This window comes from Phoxinus phoxinus, assembly GCF_949152265.1.
Source record: "Phoxinus phoxinus genome assembly, chromosome: 21".
In the NCBI taxonomy this organism is placed as follows: domain Eukaryota; kingdom Metazoa; phylum Chordata; class Actinopteri; order Cypriniformes; family Leuciscidae; genus Phoxinus; species Phoxinus phoxinus.
In genome coordinates this window covers 7,063,467-7,077,296 of record NC_136896.1, presented here as the reverse complement: position 1 = coordinate 7,077,296, position 13,830 = coordinate 7,063,467, and the positions used below count along the sequence as shown (strand labels likewise).

General features: G+C 38.6%; 1 protein-coding gene across 8 annotated transcripts in view; it reads left to right on the top strand.

The window, feature by feature from the left end:
• Positions 1-13,830, top strand: part of LOC306989625 (uncharacterized protein) — a 70,245-nt gene that overhangs the window by 40,670 nt on the left and 15,745 nt on the right. For 7 of the 8 annotated variants that reach the window (XR_013795676.1, XR_013795677.1, XR_013795678.1 and 4 more), the window contains one exon: positions 10,238-10,376. The gene's annotated coding sequence lies outside the window, so the exon portion shown is untranslated. Of the gene's footprint in view, positions 1-7,861; positions 7,956-10,237; positions 10,377-13,830 lie in introns of those variants that run through there. The other variant, XM_079595478.1, reaches the window with a different exon arrangement.

Sequence of the window (13,830 nt, the reverse complement as noted above, 5' to 3'; positions counted from 1 at the left end):
AAGTTTCCACCAAAGTACTATCAACATTTACAGTATATAATATGCAGACCTCAACAAGAACTTTTTTCTTCAACAGAACCAACACATGGGCACTTTTTTGAACTTTTGACTATGAGTGTATTACATCAAGCATGTTTTATGTGATCCTATCAGGGCATTCCCTCAGCAAATGTTTACAGACTCATACTGCAGCAACACTGATTCAAATGCAAAACATTTAATACACACAGGCACAAATAGGATACACAATCATCCATTAAAGCCATCTGTTTTGGGTTTAGAGTAAGTCCTTTCTTTCCGTCAGTGCCATGTTTTTGACCGAGGGCAGGTTAGACGGGGGCTACTGCTCACGGACACTAACAAGACTGATTACAGAAGGGCTATCGGGTTTCCCCCTCACACACACACACACACACACACACATTGGCACATTGAAAGGTGGGGGGGACGTGTAGTTCTTCCCCTCATCTGTGAGTGTTTACCGACTACATCTCTGGCCCTAATGACAGATCAGCCCCGGGATAGACCGTATAGTGCAGGGCTCATGTCCAGATGTTGAGTGTGTGGATGCATCACTGTCGGTGTGTATCAGATCGCCCCGGTACGGTGTACACCTGGGGCAGTTTTCTGTTTTTTCTGTATTTGTTCCCCTTAGTTTCATGCTCCTAAAATGTGTGACTTTAAACAAAGTTTTTGGAAGTCACTACCATGCCTTTTCCGGACCAACATGAGTCTTAATGCCTGCATGTTTATTTTGATGGAAGCTGGATTTCCGTAGTCTGTGCATACACCTGGATTACTTAAAAACCATTTTAATGATAAAAAGAACAAACTACAAATCCTGGGACTTATTGCTCTAGTGTGCATGTCTCTCCAATTCCGCTTAGTGTACACACGCGGCAGTTGCGGTCTGAATTTGTTTGTTTGAGTGCATGCTCTGTTCATTTTTTCATAATGAGTCTTTCTAAACACGGATTCGGGAATTAGTACTGTATCTTTCCTAGTCAATCTGTGAGGCAAGTGTGTCACATGAGAAACAAAAACGCTCGTCTTTCCTATCTATCTATCTATCTATCTATCTATCTATCTATCTATCTATCTATCTATCTATCTATCTATCTATCTATCTATCTATCTATCTATCTATCTATCTATCTATCTATCTATCTATCTATCTATCTATCTATCTATCTATCTAAATTATTTAAAAAATAACTGGTAGTATATATATATATTTTTGGCCAGTATATATATAGTTTTAAATAACCATAAAGCTAAAATTTCGAATAACTTTTATTATAAAGAAAAAAGTAAATTATATAAATATTGTTTTTAATATCGTAAGATATTTTGAAGTACTTTGGGGTACAAACGACATTGATTTGTATTATTTTCATTTATTTCTTTTAAATATCTTCTTTTGTGCTCCACGTAATACATAGTCATAGAAGTGAGTACTTTTATATTTTTGGGTGAACTATCCCTTTAAGTGTTTAAAAAAAAATACATTTAATACAATTAAATGTGTTTGTTATATAGGGTGTTGGTTGAGGTCTGAATTGTACTTGTTCCTTAGATGACATTGGTGAGTATTTAGCGCTCTGAACTACAGCACATAGATTACACTCTATCCGTCTCTTTCTTGCAGCCTCTTTCCTCCTTGCACTTTATTTGCTTTGAGAGACTAAAGTCCTGCCAAACCGTGTACAGTAACGCAGTCCAACTTCATACCTCAGTCAGCATGTCCAGTGCGGTCCATCGAGAGCTCCCTGTGTGGTACGGAGCCCGTGCTCATGTATTCTGCTGAAGGAAGCTTTCACCAGCCTTCTCCTTACCCCAGCAGGGAATACCAGTATCTGATTAATGTCTTCTGTTTGGCCACAGTCCTCAATCCATTCTCACAGTCGTGTCTGTGTGTAGTGCCCCTCTTACAGCTCTTTAGCTCTGATAGATGACTCACTGTGGACCGCAGACACAAACACTTGAATAGGGTTTACTCTGAAAATACAAATAGCGAGAAGTAACAGGGGTCCATACAGTTTGTCCTCTCAAACCGGATTGAGTTAGTGCTGGAAAGAGTGTGGCAATGCAGTCAGGCTTGATAAAGTAAAATTTTTTGTTGTTGTAATGTTTAATTCTCTGTGATTGGACATTTGGAAATTAGATTAAATGTGAGATGTTATTGCATGTGAGAAACATTATGTTCAGAGGTAAAGTGTGTATTCTGCTTTAGCTCGACCAAAACACATCTCAAAATCAATGACCGTTTTCAAAGCGCTCAAATATTTAAAGGGGTGGTTAAATATGATTTCACTTTTCTAACTTTAGTTAGTGTGTAATGTCGCTGTTTGAGCATAAACAACATCTGCAAAGTTACAACGCTCAAAGTTCAAAACAAAGGGAGATATTTTCTTTTAAAGAAATTGCTTTTTAAGGACTACAACAAAGGTTGGTAGGGACTACATGACATTCCTTCTGGGTTAGTGACATCACTAACCCTAAAATTTACATAAACCCCACCCCTGTTTATAGATTATCAAAACAAAATATGCTAATCAATGACTAGAAGATAACTACACATCAGCAACATAAATTCATCAACTAGCCATTCAGAAATGTCCTGTTGCTTCTACATGTTGTCACTTCTGCTTGAGTCTCTCCATCTTTCTGACTCCGGTTTGAACATAAAAGGCTAAACGTTTTTGAAATTTTCAGTGCATGTCTGTGTGAGGTAAAAGGACACGAGCTATTGAAGCTCCGCCCTCTGTGCCGGGAGCAGCAGCTCATTTGCATTTAAAGGGACAGACATAAAACGAGGCGTTTTTGCTCACCCTCAAAAAGTGACAACTTTAACATGATATAAAAATATCTGTGGGATATTTTGTGCTAAAACTTCACATACACACTCTGGGGACATCAAATACTTAATTTACATCTTGTGAAAAGGGCATAATACCACCCCGTTAAGAATGAAAATTATGATTGTTGTCAAATATTATATAAAAATTGTTGAAATGTAATCTTTACAAATCATTTTGGAGAGTTTAGTCTGCCATGTGTGTTCTTCAAGGCAATTCAATCAAATGAATCTTTTTTTATCTTTATCATATGTTTTTATTTTTTTATTTTAATATTCAGACATCTACACACTTATATTATACACTTGTATTATAAGATGTTCTTATTTCTCAAGGATATCTAATAGAGGAACATTTTTCAGATGCATTTTTATGACAATGACAAAGTGAAGGATGTTCTGGTCTGGCTGTCTCTTCTTGTGCCTGGTTAGATATATAGCTGTGGTTTGGAATCAGCCAGTGTTTGAGGGCCCTGAACAAGGAGGAGGGGAATCCACATGAAGGGCACACCAAATCTCATATTAAAAGAAACAAATGGGACAAAACCCCAACATATCTGCCTTTCGTCTGTGTGTCTGTCTCCATCCATCCATCCATCCATCCATCCATCCATCCATCCATCCATCCATCCATCCATCCATCCATCCATCCATCCATCCATCCATCCATCCATCCATCCATCCATCCATCCATCCATCCATCCATCCATCCATCCATCCATCCATCCATTAGAATAAAGTGACAAAGCTGACCTAGTTTAAGAGCTAGAAGCATACTTGAATGAATCTTTCGTAAAGTGTTAAGGCACTGAAAGGAATATGTGCTCTGATTTCTCTGATGTGGATTTCCGTGACGCAGTCGCCCTCGCCCTATACAGCACTGTCTGTCTAATTCCGCCTAAAAGGTCTCCGCTCTTTCCTCTCTCTGCAATTAACCAATTACCTCTAATTAACCTTCCACTGCATTAAACGACATATCCTCAGGCACTTTTCCTCTTTTCCTAAAGAGCCTGCCTCTTATAGGGCTGCGCCTGGCAGTTTTATGACTCTACACGTGCCTTCCTACACGAGTACAAGTCAGGGCGGTCTATGGTTTGTGCGTTGTTTATTCTTACACAGATTGTCAGGGCAGAGTGCGTCTATGTTTGGACCATGTGCATGAAGCAAGATCATGGCTGAAATGTGTGACTCCATGTAGTAGGCTGGAAAGAGGTTTATTGAATCAGTGTAAATGTTTACTTTTCCACCTCAGTCAACACCGACCCACGAGAAGCTTGAATGTACGTGACCGGTGCTGGGGTTTGCGTGACATCAGCTTGAGTTATTGTTTTACCTGGCAGGTGACGCAGGTGCTGTTTTAGCTGTTTAAAAAGCATCTTGTTTGAGGTCTTTGATCAAGACAGACAGGCCTGTGTCATCATGGCTGCTCTGTTCTCACTTTAAAGGGACATCTTTGACACTTTTAGTATTTTTCCCGCTGAAGTCCACTTACTGTATTTTAGGAATTTATTTAAAGCATAATTATATTTAACAATGAATTCGTCAACATAATACGCTGATTATTTAACCAAACAAATTGCAGTTTTGCACATGCTTAGAATAAAACCCCCAGGTATTTCAAAGGCTTTAAAGATTTGCAGCAGACAAGTAAAGCATTTCATAGACCTTTAATAGGCTTAGGAAGTCATTATATTGTACAAGATTGTGTTTTTGCATAAACTGTATATTCATTTATATAAAATGTTTATATTTTTTAAAGTAATGAATGTAGAAATGTAGTGTTCATGTACTTTTAAAACATGTAAATTACCTTTTATGATTCACTAAGCTATGTGTACCAGCATATAGTACTGAGTACTCAGTAGGTGTTGATGTGTAAATGTAGGCTGTCATATGTTTATGTACTCATGATTTTGACAGCGATAGCATAATTATTTCTGAATGATTAGTTTTTATGGTTGCGGTTGACTGCCGATGGAACTTTAAAAATGGGTACACTGCAAAAAGGCAAAGAAAATCCTGTTTTCCATGATGTGTCTTTTATTGAAACACTTTAATGACATTTTCTCAGTCATGCAAGAATAATGCTGTAAGTGGGTCTTCTAAGTGCTGACCATCACTTGGCCATATTCTCATGTGCTTCATGGGAAATTCATAAAATTGTTCCAGTGCTTGCTGATTGGAGTGCATTGCTCAGTATTCAACCTTTCAGATCCATCAGGCCGCTGATGAGGCTTCCATCTTTGTGACTGAACAGAATGGTGATTAGTGGTGTTTCCTCAGGCATTGAGGCTCCGCTAAATGGAGACATACTATAGCGTGGCACCACTAATGTTAACCAAATCTTAAAGTGATGCTCCAGTGATGAACCACATTTCAAACCGTCGGAAGATGAGAGGGCAGATTCCCAGAAATGCGGATGATGTGGATGAGGATTGCACGCTGCATCCTCTGAAACATCAGAGCCTCTGCAATCCAGATGAACAATTAGACAAATTAGAGAGCGAGAGAAAGAGACGTGTGTACTGGTTTGACCTAAATTATGAGGACCCAAAGTCCTTATATTGTGGTGTGTATTCAGGTTTTAGGCAAAGCCCCCTACATTATGAGGACATGCTGATGTCCTTATAATTTCTAAACACTAAATGATTTATTAAAAATGTGAAAATGCAGAAACTTTTCTGTGATGGGAAGGTTTAGAGTTAGGTGCTAGAAAATGTCATTAGCTCAGTATAAAATCCATAATGCCTATGGAATATCCTCATAATGATAGGAATACCAACGTGTGTATACGTCTCTTATACTCACAATGGCTGCATCTAATGCAGTTATAATATATTACTATTAATGTTAAATTGTAAATGTGATCAGCCAATATATATATATATATATATTTCTTTACTGACTGTAAATGCATTGTACTGATGACATTGGAGTTAATAGACATTAAGTAAAAGCCTCAAAACTGAGGCCTTTAATGTAACCCATGTCTTTTCATTTGCATGCCACCAACTGTGTGATGTTTTTTCTATTTGGGTGAATGGAGTACAAATGTGTTGAAAGCGTGTCTGTCGTACATATCGAGTTGGCTTTATCTAAAAGAGCCTGCTGCTGTTTTATGAATCAACCTGTGTGTGCTTAAATGGCTCTGCTCATATACAGCATTGCATCCTGCTGGTCGATGGCTCCCGTTCCCCTGCTTAGGTTAAATTCCAGAGGTTGGAATCTTGGCAGTGTTCACCACCTTTTCCTGGTGGCCAGCAGTGCTTGACAAAAAATGGCTATAAAACGAACCCCCACCTATCTATCTCATGCACACTCTCAGCCATATCCGCTGTAGCCCATGGGACAGGAAGCGTTCGGTTGGTAAACCCCAGAGTCTGTGTGGGCCAGGAGGACCTCACTGAAAGCAGCCTGCCTGTCCCTGTCTTTCTCTGCAGGCGGCCATGTTTAACAGTCTCTTCCCTGAAGTCATTACCCAAATCTGATGAGGAGCTTTGAGGCAAATCTCTACTGGTAATTAATTTGATGTTTTCATGAGACCCAGATGACTAAGAAACACGTACAAAGTAATGTGAAGTACAAGTAATTTTATTTAGTTTAAAATGTTCAGTTGGTGGTGTGGGGCATTTCACTTAATAGGATTGCAAACAATTATAAAGGTGGATATAAAAAAAAAAATAAGGCTATGAGTGAGAGGTATTATGTTATTTTATATTTAAAAAAATCTGTGAAATATAATAAATGTGTGGCAAGCAGGGCGGGGCAGAGCACCATGGGAACGGAGCAAGGCCGGTGGCGAGAATGCTAATGAGACTGGTCCTCTCTCGTCCTTCACAGTCGTGGCTCCTCCTTTTATCCTTCCGGAGTTCTTCCGTGAGACTCGAGGCCGTTGTGGCACGCTTGCAAATCCCCGGAATTGACCCTTCGCAGGGAGATTGATTGACAGGTGATCTGACCAATCATACTTTGCTATCCGCCATTTTGTCCGACAAAGCAGTCGGGAGAGTTAGTAGATTAACATGGGAGGATTTGAACTTGAGAAGCGGAGTGTACTGATGCCTTTCCGCGGTTAAAATAACATTTCTTCTGATGTTCATTCATGTTTATTTGATGGTATAAATTAACTAGAAGGAAGAGATGATCGGTTCACAAGCAGCTTTAACTGATGCTCTACACAGCGATCTGTCAGACACATTAAAGAGCCACAAAACGGTATTTATTGTTTAAATATATATATTTTTTTAATGACCAAATTTGAAAGGTGAGACTTTGTTTAATATCAAAAGTAACCTTGTCTGTCCTGTCTGTCAGTGCGTTGTCAGTGTCCTCTCTGCTCCACAAAGTATTTTTCACTGCGTGAGAACATGATGTGGGGTGAGAGCGGCGTTGCTTGTCGGACATAGCAACAGTAACTAAAGGGGGCGGGTCTTTAAGAACGGTCAATTATTAGCATTCTCATTAGCATTTGCACCACTGGCCTCACTCCATTCCCACGGCTCTTGACCCCCCACTGCTTGCTACGCAAAGGTACTTTAACAGCTTCACTTTATCCAACACTTTTGTTAAAAAAACAACAACTTAATTTTAAAAGGTAATATTATAAAGCAGTTCTGGCTTTCAAATCCGATTCAGATTCAGTCTTCATGCACAGAGTGATTACCTCATCCACATCATTCCACATGTGAAAGCAGAAAGAGAGAGAGAGGGAAGGAGGGATGGTTAAGAAACCGACCGCTGAGGATTTACAGATAAAGAGAGTTATTATGCAGACAGCAGAGAATTTAAGTGTTCTCATTAGCTCAGAGCACATGAAGCGAGCCATCAGATCTGTTCTGATTAGTCTCTCCATCTTCCTGCAGGTCAAAATAATCTGACCAATCACAATGCAGGATTTCTCCAGCCCACTGCAGATTTCTCAAGACTGTCCATGCCTACAGGCCTTTTTACCCTTTTCATTCTTATTGCCTTATTCTTTGTTGTTCTCCTCTTTTTTTTCCTCAGTGCATATTTAAATGAATAGCAGTATATGTATATCAAATCTAATTCACATATTCATGCAGATATGGAACATCAAGACACATCAAAGAGACACAGGTAACACTTTACAATAAGGTCTTATTTACTAACATTAGTTATGCATTACAGGGTTAGTTCACCCAAAAAAAAAAAAAAAAAAAAAAAATCAATTGCTATAAAATGTGCAATGTTAACAAATGAAACCTTATTGTTACCAAGACAATATTAATCTTTGATTTATTGACATCAAACCTGGGGGAGCACATCTTGACGTGCCAAACTTTGCCATCACAGGAATCAATTACAGTTTTAAAATATATTCAAATAGTTAATAGTATTTTCAATTGTGATAATATTTCACAATGTGACTGTTTCAACTGTTTTTGATCAAAGAAATCCTGCCTTGGTGAAAAAAACCCCCGATGAAAGTATCAAAAAAAATCTTTCCAACCCTGAACTTTTGACCAGTAGTGTTTATAATGCACAATATAACTACTGTAGGTTCTACAATCAATCTAGTAGCCTCATAACTCTCCAGACTGTTCATTTCTTGGCACTCCACACAACGATCCTAGATGTTCCATTTCTATCCACTTTTTGTTCAGAACCCCAAGCGATGGAACATTTGTAAATCTAACAGAGACAAGAAAGACCACACACCAGATAAAAAAATGTCTATTTGATGGTGTAGCAATAGTTACCTTATCACAGCCTCCTAAACACTCCTTTACACACACACACACACACACACACACACACACACACACACACACACACACACACACACCATTCTTTCTCTGCACTTTTATTTTTAAGCTGAAATGAAATTTCAGGGAACAATAAGAAATGAAAAAACAGTAATAATATAATCCATTCTGTGACCACTACCGCCTTTGTACTTAATAATTCTCTGTAAAGAGAGAAGCCACGCTTGGTGGAATAGTGCAGGCTCTCTCTTTGATTGCTTTTGTTCTTCTACAGTAGTTCTCCCTGCCCCCGTCAGCCTTTAGTTATAAGAACTTCTCTCTCTTTTTCCTCTCACAAGGTATTCTGACTTTGACAACAAGCTCTGAAGGTCACAACAGTGTTTTTTAGATACAAGCAGGAGGCTTCCCTTAAGATAAAAGAAAGTCAAAGGATGTCATTCGCCACAGACCTAATGTCCATGTGCTCACAATCAACAGTTGTTTCCCAGCTAGAACGAGCCAATGAGTTGACCCAGTTTTAGTGAACACCGAAAAGAAACGGCTCTCTAATGGCAGTGACCTCAGTACCAGATTACTTTATCTCTAGACATCGCTGCTCACTTCCTGCTCCAGTCAGCAGCGACACAAGACACAAGATCGTGGGGTTGGCTGAGTTTATATGAAGACTGGCAGAACTGTTGTCGACACTCTCTCATCACCGGATTTTTGACATATGTAGAACAGAACACTGTACAGGATGCATGAGGTCACAGCACTTGTTTTTGATGGACCAAAAGCATGGAGGGATGAATGCTTTTAGAAAGCCTCTCATTCTTGTCTAACATAAAATGCTTTATTTCTAAAGAAATGTTTTACCAAAAACTGGAAATTCACACTCTCATGTCATTTTAAAGTGTGCTTCTCAACCAGAGGGCCCCAGGATAACTTGAAATGATTTAATTATATTTAAAATAATTGAAACTTAATTACAATGCTTAAAACACAGAGAGAAAAAAAACAAGATGTAAACTTACCCCATAATAGCCATTAAGGAGCTATAGCTATTTTGTTGCCATATGCAGAATCGTGAATCAAAATACAGTGCGTTTAATTAATTGAATTTCTATCATGACAACTCTCGGGAAGAGTTTAGCATTGTAATGGATATATTAATGTTCATGTATTTGGTCTTGGCGGAATAGATCTGCTATGCGGCTTCTGCTGCTGCTGCAGAGCAAAGAGACTTGCTACTGCCAGTACAATACACAGACACACTGATGTAAGACATACTGCTGCTGCTCAAATATCAGATCTAAACAGGTGGAGCTGGGGAGGGTGGAGGGTTTCAGAGGAACTTTGAAAGCGCACTGCAAACTACTACAGCAAAAATGTACCACTGACCAATCACTTTAAATGTTGACCAGCATCTGGCTGCAGATGCCACACGAACCAATCCGCCTGTGCCGTTTAGTTAACGATGTAATTGTCAGCAGGTTGCGTTAAGGACCCATTGCTGCGCCATTTCATGACAGAACTTGGTATATATCATCACTCCCAGTTTCTGTTCATTAAAAAAGCTTGAAAACAAGCAACATTGTCGTGATTACAGCAGAAATACAAGTGGAAACAATATTTAAACCCAAGTTACTAATATTGTTTCATTCCTGGCACATAGGAATCACATGGAAATATTCCAGCTTGGGAAAAGTCCGCCCTGTGCAGAACAGTGACAGCCCAAGGACGTGTTCTGGAGACCTTCAAATGGATTAGAGAGAGAAAAAGTCTGCTAAAACTACTGTAAACTCATCAAACAGGTGGGTTCACATAAATCAATCGTTGAGCCCAATTTAAGTCAAAGAAGTAGCCATTTTTGGGTGGCCACCAGCTTAACATCTCAAATTATTCCTATTCAGTCTTTGCATAAGACATTTCCATTTATGTGCTGCATTTGAGTTTAATAGTCCCTGGTATTTTGACATGTCATTGATCATTTAGCAAGGTTTATTTGTGGCTAAAATGAGGCTTAAGTAGCTAGATTTAAAGATGCAAGTCTTTCGAAGAAAAATGAATTCATTATCGTACAGCTTGAAGTAAATCCGTGATGCACGGACACATATCATCCCTTCAGAAACGTAGGATGAGGAGTGTTATTCTTAGCCTCTTCTGGCGTTTGGTTCATGAAACTTAGTAAATGTGTGTCTAAAAAGATGGCCGAGGCTTTAACATTAAAGTAATTAGACTCAAAGGCAGCATGGGAGAGAGAGGAAGACGTGGCTGTAAATCTTTAGAGCGGCCAAGTTTATGACAGTGGAGGATAAGAGATGTCCAGAGAGAAGATGAAGAGATTAATTTGGCCACTGCACTTCACTGCAGGGATTCATGGAAGCAGTTGTTCCCAAGTGCTTCCCGGCTCTTTGGGTTTCAATGTTCTTGATTGCAGCGGGATGTGAGCTGAACTGGATGAAGCTGCAGGATGACTCATCTTTTGGACCAGGTTTTTAGAGCCCATTCACAGAATCAGTCAGGGGTATTGCCCTGTTTTCTCAAGTACAGGTGGTCGTGTTAATCGGACCGGCATGCTAATTGGGATGCATCTGTCCTTGTAATCAAGGGCAGCTACCTGGATAACTGCAGTGGACATGCCAGCTATAGGGAAATGTTTTTTAAAACATTTAATGGGTCACAAAAAAAGCAATTGACCGTTGCTCCAACACTTCACTTTTTTTCAATCTGCAGTCAAAAAAGCGTTGCACTTTCTTAGTCAAGTCCTCTTTTTGAAAAATACACCCATCTTTGTCTCTGACTGCTAGCGCACCCAAACAGCCACATTTAAAATACATTTTTAATATTATTATGTTTCCCGGGGCCGTTTTGTATCATCGATGTCTAGTGGCATTTTCCTGTTTAATTAATGCAGTTGTCATGGTTTCACATTTTGTCATATACTTTTGTTATAGTTGTTTTAGATATTATTGATCTAAAATGTTGTGGTGAAAATGTATTTTAGCTTAATCCATTGTATTTTATGTTTTGATACTTATTTTAGTTAAGGACAATGTTTCATAAAAAAATATTGTTGGTTTAACTTAAAGTAAGTTACTTGGTTGCTTTAAAATTTTAAGTTAATTGAAAATACAATTTTTTGTTAATACAATCAAGGAGATTGGTTTAATAAAGACAAACTCAAAACATTGTTATCTGAACCACATTAATTATCTAAGTTAATTTGCCAAAAGATAAAAAAGTTGTGATAACTCATGAAAATATTTTGTACAGTGTAGTTTCGGTTGCCGATAATTACGCCGCTGAAGGTTTTCCTTGTAATCGCCCACATGTGCTGAATTCAGGGGCCCCATCTCTGTTTTAATCAGGGATGGGAAGGTGGGCGAGAGGCCTGGATGCTGGGAAGCACTGTGGGGGCTTCTGGATCCGGCCGTGGGCCTCTATTGATGAGGACTTTGATCCATTGTGCTCAGTTCCTTCTTTACAGCACATATGTTAGAGATATTAGTAGAATAACACGCCATTTATAATTACGCTAACTGAACGGTAGCTAAGGAAAGTCCCAAAGGTAACATTTCTTAAACTTGCATTACACGTGTTGCTCTTACAACATGTTGTATTAACAATAGCTGTTTCCTCTGTGCATTTACAAGCTCTCGTTCCAGGAGTTCCTTTGACGTCTGGGACGTTTTTGGCCTTGATTTTTCCAGTCTAATCATGCCTTACCTAACGACCTGGCACGATCCGATCTAAGTCATTGATTTTAGTGATGAATTGGGGTAGTTTTTGAAAAATGAGGAAAGGATTTTAAGATTACTAGATTAATTTCCATCACGCTTCCAGCTCCGCCTGGCCTGAGCTCTGTGCTTCAGTTGGAATGGACACTCATAAATAAGGCTATTACTGCAATCAGAGAGAAATATGAAAAAGGTGGACTTTCATCTGTTAGATGTTAGTATAGGAAAGCTTTCATTAGGATGGAAAATGAATCCAGAATCGAGGGTCTCTCTAGTAGGCTGAGATGTTGTAGATCAGTCGGAGAATTTGCTAGTATCGCATTCATAGTTATATAAAAGTTTGGATTGAAAAAGTTTTCCTCACTTCGATCTTAATGTGTGTCTGCTCTGTGAACTCTCCACAGCTATAAGGTTCTTTTCCATCACTATTACTCACCTGTACTGGTGCAGATCATTTTACTTTCACAAATATACAGTGGCCCCAAAAAGTATTTGGACACTTAAGTCCCACACATTTTTTACTTTCATTGGATTAGATATAAAATACCAAACCAAGAGACATCGATAAAGAAATGATGCTAGAGTTTTTCCACAGAACTAACTTTTCTGAGACATTTTGCTATTATTTTAAACCAAGGTCATTTCCATGGATGTATGAAGTCATATTTGAACAATATATTTATTGTAACTGTGGCTTAAGTGTCCAAATACTTTTTAGGGCCACTGTATATTTGTGAAAGTAAAATGATCTCCACCAGTACAGGTGAGTAATAGTGATGGAAAAGAACCTTATAGCTGTGGATAGAGTTTTCAGAGCAGACACACATTAAGATCGAAGTAAGGAAAACTTTAAAAAAAAATGTTGGTGCCACTCTATATTATTTGAAAAGTAAAAAATCCTTTTGTGAAAGGAAAAGTTTGTGGAGACGTAAACCCTTTTTGGTGATAAATGACGCATTGTTAAGGACATTTATTTCTTTAGTCAAGTATTTACTTTGTTAGATCTGGATAAGAAAGAGCGATATAGCAACAAACAAACAAAAAATACGTTTGCCTGACGTATTAGTGAAATTTTGACTGACATTCTTCCTAATGCTCCATGTCTCGAGTTTTGCAGAATTGGAAAGCAATTCTTACTGTTTTGTTAAACATCCTATGCCTTTGTTTCTCATATCTTTATTTTCTTGCCCTCAAGCTATGTATTTTACAGGGCATATATTATGTAATCCCTAAGTTACTGAGCCATGTCAGTAACTTAGGGTTTGTTTTGATGAAATGTTTTTAATTTTTTGCCTTCTCAGTTTGCCATGTTGGTATTGATTTTCAGGAAATGGGCTTACTTCTGTTTGCCATCTGACTGTGAGAATGACGTGAACGTAACCAGATGATCTGCTCAAGCGTTTACCCAAACAAAGACGATGAGCCGTCTGTAAATCAGTGGCTTTTGGCTTGAGCTCTCTGACCACCAGCCTCATTTACCAATGAGGAAACACAAAAATGTTAGTGTGATCTACTGCTGGCCTGACAG